Below are 8,978 nucleotides of genomic sequence, written 5' to 3'. Positions count from 1 at the left end.
CTTTGATGCTGTAGAAAATGACCAGGATGGAGATCTTCCCATGTCTTCCCTCTCTTAACCTTGTCCAGTTCAAGTTATCCACTATTTGAAGAACTTTAGCAGATGCTCACCTAATAGTGTGGCTTCGTTAACACCAAGCAATGATTTTGGGTAGAAGCTGGTTTAGGCTGCCTGGGGAGGAGATGGTGCTGGTCTTTGCACCAAGTGTCAGGGGTTGCTCTGAGTCCATCTGGGTCCCAGGAGTGGTGGTGAGGCCAGGCACAGCCCCCCAGGACATAGCATCCTGATTCCAGAGTGAGGATATGCCGTGGGGATGTTTCCCCAGGCGTCACATGTGGGTGGCTGGTGCTGATGGGCAGCAGGAGCTCCTCCTGCACGTCATATATAGAGCTTCAACTAAATTGAAGGAAAGGCAAAAATTGTGTTTAAAAGGAGATTGATTTGCTGACTTTGAGGAGTGAGAAGTATTTAGGAAAAAAACTGGAAATGCAAATTCTGGCTGAGCACAAGCTTTGTCATTTGATGGCTGAAATTCTCCACTTTGTCGTGCCAGTGAATCCACATGAAACATGTATTTTCCCCAAGCTAAAGAGCTGACCTGGGTGGGGGAGGTAAGTACTCAGAGTGGTGGATGAGCATAATTAGGACATGGATTGTGGGTTGGCTCTGTATAGATCAGTTTGTGTTTCGTTAATGTCTGGTTCCACCCTGTCTGTCTGTTTTATTGGATTAATTTATTACTTTCTGAAAGCGCCTCTCCACTGAGCTAAAATATCTATTTACGGGAAGTATTTGGTTACCATGAAAAAGTGTATTTGGCATGTGTTTGGCAAATATTAAGTACTTTCTTCTGTTTCTTTTGCAATTTAATCTTCTATTTATCTTGGGTATTGATTGCTGAATGCCTTGGTAATTATTTGCTGATCTTGAAAACAATGATTTTAGAGGCTTGAATTACTTTTGTAATATTAATCATTACCTTGGTGTGCTTGCCTCAAAGGATGGGCTCTTTCTGACAGCTCCAGGTGGACATTTACTGTCTGAAATGATGCCGCCATCTTAAAATAGCAAAATCATTACTGGTGTTTTGTTCCCAAAACTAAGCAGATACTTGCAGAGATGCAAACCTGGCAGTTGCAGTGAGCTCACAAATTTGCTGTTCCTCTTGATGGGAGGAGTGGCCAGATTCTGAAGTCAAATAAAAATGTGGTTGTATTCAGTTTCCAAATTAATTTCATGGTGTATTGGTCCCAGCTCTGGCGCAGGGCTGGTGGGGCAAGGGGCGGCCCTGCTCCGGTGGCAATGGAGCTCTGCCAGGGGGAGAGAAGCCACACTCCAAAGGGTCTCACACTTGCAAGTGAATGTGGTGCCATACAGAGGCACATCTTGCTTTGGGGGAAGGTGAGAAATTGAAGAGTCTCTGCTGGGAGCTGAGTAATTGGCACCTGCTATTATTGTGTCCCTCCTCCCCCTTTTAATAACTTGTTTATAGAGATAACTCTCCTACAGATCTCATTACACAGCCATAAAGCACGATTCTTTAAAAAATACATGCGTTCCTATTCATGTCAGGTCTGAATACCTACCTCCTTCATTTTCCATAAGGAGAAGGGATGGTTTTTGTGGTATCCAGGCATCTTTCCTCACTGCTGGTCAGAGTCAGGGCTGCCCGTGAGGAGACGATCTGTGTCCTTGCCATACCTGGATGGAGATGTAATCCTTCCATTAATACAAAACCTGGCAGGCAGTTAGAGTAGCTGGGAGGGGAATTTTGTCTTCTTGTTGTTTTAGGCCTTGAAGCAAGGGGTTGTGTTGGCTGTTTGAGTGACGCTGGCCTGATCTCCACCGGAGCTTGCACAGTGGCATACATTGCTGGGGAGCACGAGAGGTGACGTTTAGCATACGCCCCTGGGATTTCTAGTGCAGTGAATCCTGCTTCCTGCTCATGCATCAAGTGATACGTTTAATTGGTTTTAACAGTTTCATCCTTGTTCTTTTATTAGTGGATCGTGGTGCAAAAGGAAGCTGGGAGCATTTTTGGATCCTGTCCTGGGTAATTCGATGAGTAAGTCTTGCTGAGCTTCATCTCTGTGCAGGTGCAGCGATGCATCTCCTGCAGGGGATATGGGGGGAAGAGCGTCTCCTCCTCCTCCTCCCAAACACCTGTGTGAGGAAGAAAGAGGAGGAAAGGGCAAAATCATGTCCATGACAATTATTTTTTGATTCGTTTCATCACCTTATAGAACAAGAATGATAAAGGGACCCTCAGAAAAGAGGGCATTCCAGCAAGCCCTGGCAGGGATGTAATCTTTTTTCTTCGTATTGAGGTATAAAGATAATTCCAGTCGGGATTGAAACAGTGGATGGCAAATAATTCTTGAACAATCCGCTTATGGTGTTCCAGGATGCGAATGAAAACCACTAATGGGATAAAGAAGGATCTAGATAATTATCTTGACTGCATTAAATCCCATCCTTTCAGGAGAATACTCTTGTGTGGACACCAATTTCATGTGTATCAAATGCTAAAGCTGACTAGACATTTTCAGAAGCTGGCTGATTCCAACACAGCCATCCTCTCTTCGTGATGATCTGTCTTTTTTCTACCTGGTTGGTCGTAATAAATCTGATTTCTGGTCTCTGCTGCCCTGTTTCGTTTTTTCCCCCTCCCCACAGCAGGTTAAAGCTGTGACACACGTTCTCTCCAGGGCAGATTTGAAACCTCCTTCATCTTTTTCTCCTTTCATTTGGTCTGCTGTTTTGAGAGACTTCCTGGGGTTTTTTTTTCCACATTTTACAGCTGGTAGTGCTGTTGTTTTAAGTCTGACAGAAGAGCTGCATGTAATATTAAGGTATGTGAGATATTCTTTTAATTGATCCATTTTTTTTTCCCCATCAAGAGCTCTGTCCTGCAGTGTGGGGGACAGCGCTGTGCTCCAAAACAAATCCAGTTGTACAGTCAGCTAATAAGGCTCTTGTTGTAGGCTCTTCGTGTTTGAACCTAATGGATACCCCATGGATGGAGTGGAGGATGGCAGAAAGGAACAGTTTTGTAGTGACTGAGACCGTGACATTTGGATGGGGTTGGCTCAGTTAACAGCATTCAAAGCTTTGCATTACAGAAACTCTGTCCTCTGAGACCCCATGGTCAGAGGAAATGGCAGCACAAATGCACCTCTAAGAATGGGTGACAGCAAAACACCTCTAGGAAGTGGCTGCTTCTTCATTATCCCCCAGCTGCTCAGGCTGCTGCATTTTCCAGCTGTCAGAGAGCCATTGCTCTCCAGCCTCACACAAAGTGTTCCCCAAGTGATCTAAGGCATGTCTGAGCTGGCTGCAGCATCTTTTGGTGAGCCAGGCTGTGTGTCCCACAATGGGAGCAATCTGGAGACTCTCAGCTGAAGACGGCTGCCCACGAGCTGTCCTCCAGCTGGAAGAGGAGGATTGGCAGTCAGCACCATTTCTTTGCACTGCAGAGGACAGATGCTGTTCATGGCTGTTCTGTCAGGAAAGAGTCCCATCATTCGTTTGGAGAGCACCCAAATGCAGCTTCTCAGTGTCAGACCCTCTGAAACCACAAGGTTCCCATCTTTACTTGCTGTCATGGCAGCATTGTTAGGGCTCAGTTGTCTTTAGAAGTACAGAAGGGCTTCCTTGCTCTTAGTGAGAAGTCAAAGAAGAAATTCTGTCCTGTCCAAGGTGGACTTGGGTTTCCAGTCTCCCTCCTGTGGCAGAGAGAGGTTACAAGGGCCAGTTTTGTGCTGAAATCCAAGGGGTTGGTGTGTCTCTTTTTGCTGTGAACTATAAGTTGCTCTTGACACCAGATTTGCTGTTCACACCACTGTGAGCTGTCACTTGCCTGTCCCATCTGGAGGATGTCCTTAGAGGCACATGAAGCTCAGCCCTTCCATATCAGGCTTGGATTTGGGACAGGTAGGCTGCACAAGGGTGTGATGTGCAGCTGGGCACACCCCGATAAAGCACTTGCCAAGCAGGGCTGTGTGTAGAGAAGAGGATACGTGGGATCCTTGCAGCCTCTGGAAGGCTCTTTAGGAAACGAGTCATGTTTAAAAAATGTGGTCATTTTTTGTTTTGGTGACATGGTTCTAGAACAGCAACTCTTAAGCTGAAATGCTCACACAGAAGTCAGTATCAAGGTTTCTTCACCTCCTGATCAGAGTTGTGTGCCCTGTGGCTCTAGGAGCAGGGCTGAACTTTAACAGTGATGCCTGGTGCAGGCTTTTGCCTAAAAATACTGACATTCTGCAAGAGGAGTCTGGCAAGGTCTGACAGCTGATTCCTAAAAATCAATTGATTGCTGTTTAAAATAAGATATCCATCCTACACACTCGTGACTTGCACAGAGATCTTGATGGGCATTTTCACCTGGGTCTTGGTATCACTGCACACCCTTCAGATGAACCACTCATTAAGAAATCTCATTACTTGCTCTGTTAAAGGTGTCTGGTTAGCTGAGTTGAAGTGTCCTTTCTCCAACCCAGTGTTGTGATGGAGCGGCTCCTGGAGCTGTTATGCCAAGTGTTACCTCCACAGAGCATTATAAACGATCTCCTGCCATCTCCTGCTTGGGTGAGCGCTACCCAGAGAGAAACTGTGATTTTTTTCCGGATGTCTGCACATCTCTCAAGTGACTTGCACGATGCACACACACAGAAAGGCAGATATTTCATGTCTCTTTGGAAATCTGTCAAGACAGTGGCAGATCACTTAGCTTGTGCTGTCTGTTCATAACTTCTAAAATGCAGGTCGAGGAGTATTGCTGTAATAGTTAAAGGTCAGGCAAAATTACACCTTTAGCCCTTTGTAGCAGCTGTGGCCATCAAAGGAGGTGTTTTACTACTGGGATTGAAACTTTAAGCACTCGTCTCTTGTTCCACAGTGCTGGTTAGTTACTCTGCAAGCCTGCAAACCAAAGGTGGCCATTTCTGCAGGGGCTCATGGTACTCAGAGGCCCCAGTTGAGACCAGGATCCTCTCTGGTGTGCCCTGAATGTCCTGGGTGCACTGGGAAGCCTCCCAGAGAGCTTCACCATGAAAAGCTGGGCCAGGAGGAGTGGGTCCCTGTAGGTGAGGTGGTTGTCAGTGGCAGAATTTGAAATCCACATCAACTCATCAGCATCGTTTGGTTACCAAGGTCACTGCAGTGCTGCGACATACATGGGGATCATTTGCATCAGACTTCAGGATTTGATGGAGAGGAGGAAAGGGAAGATGTTGACACGAGAGCGCTCGTAGTTGGGTAGAATTCGGATCACAGCCAGCCAGTGCAGAAAAGGTCAAGAAATTCTTTTGTCTCCTGGTGTGTGGCATAGCACACCGGCAGGAAGGTGTGGATTTTGTACATGCACTTTGTTTAGTTTGGCTTCCAGGAGAAGTCCTTATCTCTTCTCCTGCTGCCAGCTTCTTTGGACTTTCCCTCTGCTCTGCCAACATTTTTTGCTGTGATTTCAATTATTTATACCATTTCTCTTCCCCTTAAACTGCTCCACTGCCTGTGCACTATGGAAGCAGCTGTCACTTCCCAAGCCTGTTCTGCTGATGTGTGAAGAGCCGATCCCTCTGCACACAACTCGTTAAGAGCATTTCAGGGCTCTTCAGTGTGGGCAGCTATGTGGATGTAAAATTGCAATTGGATCTTACCTTATGGAAGATTTTAAGTGCGGCTGGTGAAGTAATGATCTACTTATTAATGTCAAATAGCAGGAGGGAGCTGCTCAGGGTAACAAGAGGAAAGGAGGAAGAGTTTTGCAGAGGAGTGTGTCCCCTTCTTTTGGTGAAAATTAAGCAGCTTAAAACTAGAGGTTATTCTTCTCTTGGTTCCACCAGTGTACATTCAGCAGAATCTCATTAAAATAATTTAATTTCTTTTTGACACAGGCTGATGTCACAGAGGTGACAGGGAGGCGCGGCCTCACCCGGCTGGTCTGAATTCAGAGCTGAGGCTGAGAGAGGCAAATTCAGCCATCCAATTTAGTCCTCCCCCATTTTTACCTCTGCAGCACTAAGCCTGGAGAATGAGCAGAAAGAGTTTAAATCTCTTTCTTCATTGCTGCCATGTTCAAACTGAATTAACTCTCATCTGAAGGCAGCCTGTGCTGTAGGAAATATCTGCCATGGTCCAAACTGTGTTTTGAGGTCAGAATTAAAATGTATGTAACTGTTGAGCAGTGAGTAATGAATACTCAAATCCTGCTCTTTGCCAACAGTTGTTCTGCAAGATGTGATTTGTATACATCCCTTGTACCTGTGCAGGTACATGAATGTGTTATTAGAATAGGAACCAGCACAACACGTCACAGGAAAGAATGGTTATAAGGTGAAGCGGCTTGCTGGAAATTTAAATAATTTTTTATTTCAAACCTACATTTATTTATTTGACTTCTACAAATGTAGCTTCTAGAGTGTACTAGTAATTGATGTGAGGATGCAATTGTATTCATGGCACATCTGTGTCAGGGGCAGTATTTATGTGCAATGGCTGCTCCATGAAATATTTGTTCTCTCCTCTTGGCTCCTCCATCCAATAAGTAGATGTGAGCTCTCAGGGAAAGTGCAAACAATTTTTAGAGCTGTTCTAGATATATAGATAGGTAGATGGATAGATAGATAGATATAGTCCTTAAAGAATTTTTTGATTGTGTAACTGAAAAGAGCTTTTGAAAAGATAGAACAAGTCTCAAGTAAAGAATGGCCAGGGAGAGGCTGGTGCTTTGCTGTATTTGATGGGCTTTCAGCCTGCTAATGAAGAAAGCCTAATGCTCCCACTTTACAGAGTACTGTCTGAGGACTGAGACTCTTGGGATGTGTTTGAGTGCATGGGCTTCCTTCTGGCTTCTTTTGGATAGAGACCATTCAAGTTTGAAAGAATTGCTTAAGTTCCTTAAATTGTGTCCTGTCTTCTGAAAGAAGAATTGCAGAGATAATTGCAAAGTAAACTGAGGAGAGGCTGACAAAAATGAATGAGGCAGAAGTTTGGGTAGGACTCGCTGTGTGCTGAAGTCATTCTTCTGGTCACAGTGGCCAACGTTGGTATCACATGTATTTCAGAGGTTAGTTATGTGGTACTGCCAGATTCCCAATGGATTAATGGATGTTTCCATTCAGACTGACAGCTCTTGAGGCCCCACAGCAGCAGGGTGAAGGTGGTGTTACTTGACTTCTAGACAGGGAAGTGGATTGATGAAAAGCAAAGCCCTCTACAAGGCTGCCTGGGTGTCATTCAGCCCATTTCACAGGTGGGAAATCAGGACACAGGAGAGGTTCCCAACCTGCTGGGTGCATAATCCCTTTGGAACCTCCCTCTGAGCATCTCTCCTGCAGCCCCTCAAACACAGAAGCCATGTCTACAGAAGGATGGGTTTGTGTTTCTCTGCTGGCATATTTGTTACTGGAGGAATGGCATTTATTGGGATTTTCTGGGATATCTACACTTGTTCTGGGCTGGGAAGTCTGTGGGACTCGGGGCAGGAACTTCAGGCTGTGCCAGGAGGGCAGACGGAGCGAGCATCCTCTCTGCAGCATCTCACCCTGCTCAGCTCTGTGTTCTTCAGCAAGGCTCCAGTGCCAGACAAAATACACGTGGGGAGGCAGCTGGTGCCAAAGCTGCTTGAGGAGAGCAGCAGTTGGCCATTAGTGTGCTTAGAAGTTGGGTGGATTGATTGTGCTGCTGTGGAAACCCAGGGCCAGGGGTGGAAGGTCACGCCGCAGGCTGCTGTCAGCACAGGAGAAAGAGGGAGATTTTTATGTTTTGTGGCGCCTCTTTTCCTACTTTGGAAAAAGGTTTTATTTTATGTGTCTGTGTAAATGCTTTATAACCCAAGAGCTGTGGGTACTTTGAGTAATTGCTCAAAAACTGATGGTGAATTTTGACCATGTACAGACAGTGCCTTCAAGTTCTGAGGATTCTTCTCACAGATTGTGATGCATTTTTTTACTGCATTTAAATGAGTTATTTTATATAAATTCTGAGTGCTGGCAGGCTTACAATCATTGGGGCTTTTATAAGCTTGCTTTTTCTAAGGGACTGAAACAATGTCCTTCTTCCCAACAGCTTTCAACCTTGTAGTTTCACTTCAACCCGGGTAGGCCATGGTATGGAAACCCCAGAGGTGATCTAAAGTCCTCTGGTTGTTTTTAAGGTAGCCAGGAGAGCAGAAGAGAGATCTGTTGATGGCTCTATCAGGCATAGGTGAATCTGTACAGAAAGTGTTATCTTCGTAGCCCAAGCCACAAGAAATTATTTTATCAAAGCTTTTGGTTGAGTACAGGATGTCCAGATGTTGGGTTCCCCGCAGGGGTGGGGTGTGTTGGGGTGGCTGTAGCCAGCAATGTTCTCTTTGCCTGGTCAGTAGCTCAGCCCATCCCTCGTAAAGTCCTGCCAATGCAGAAAATAAACAAGACCAAGTTTTCTGTGCCTTCTCACACTTCTAGCAAGAGTTAGAAGTAGCAACAGAAAGAAAGTATTTGGGGGGGATGGGGGTGGGGGGAGGGAGGGCAGGGTTAGTGGGCCCATCCATTTCAGTATTCCTACCTATGGCCAGAGCCTCATTCTCTAATTTTCGTTGCTCTGGCTGTTTTGTTTTTCCTTCATTGCAATCAAGATAATGCAGTACAATAGTGCACTAAGAATTCCAGCTATTCAATTACCTTTCAGAAGTTGACTTAATTGGCTCTTTAAGTGATAGCTCTCTATTGTGTGCAATCAGCACCACTCAAGGAGGGAGCAGGAAGAGGAGAAGGCTTTTGTTTCTAATCAATAAACAGAGGTCTTTGAAATAATGCTGCTTGCAATTTGTATCACTGGTTAAATTACACTGAAGATGATCATCTGCACCTTCCTGGAGGAGCACAGCTCTAGCAGAGTAATAAAGCTTTACTGTCCACAAACGTGGACTGTTTTACTCTGTGTTTCAAGTTAATCCAGTATTCTCCCCTTGAATTTTTTTTCCCCCCAAAGTA

The sequence above is a fragment of the Corvus brachyrhynchos genome, unplaced genomic scaffold (assembly GCF_000691975.1).
Source record: "Corvus brachyrhynchos isolate BGI_N302 unplaced genomic scaffold, ASM69197v1 scaffold21, whole genome shotgun sequence".
Lineage (NCBI taxonomy): Eukaryota > Metazoa > Chordata > Aves > Passeriformes > Corvidae > Corvus > Corvus brachyrhynchos.
Note: the sequence above shows the minus strand (reverse complement) of the source record.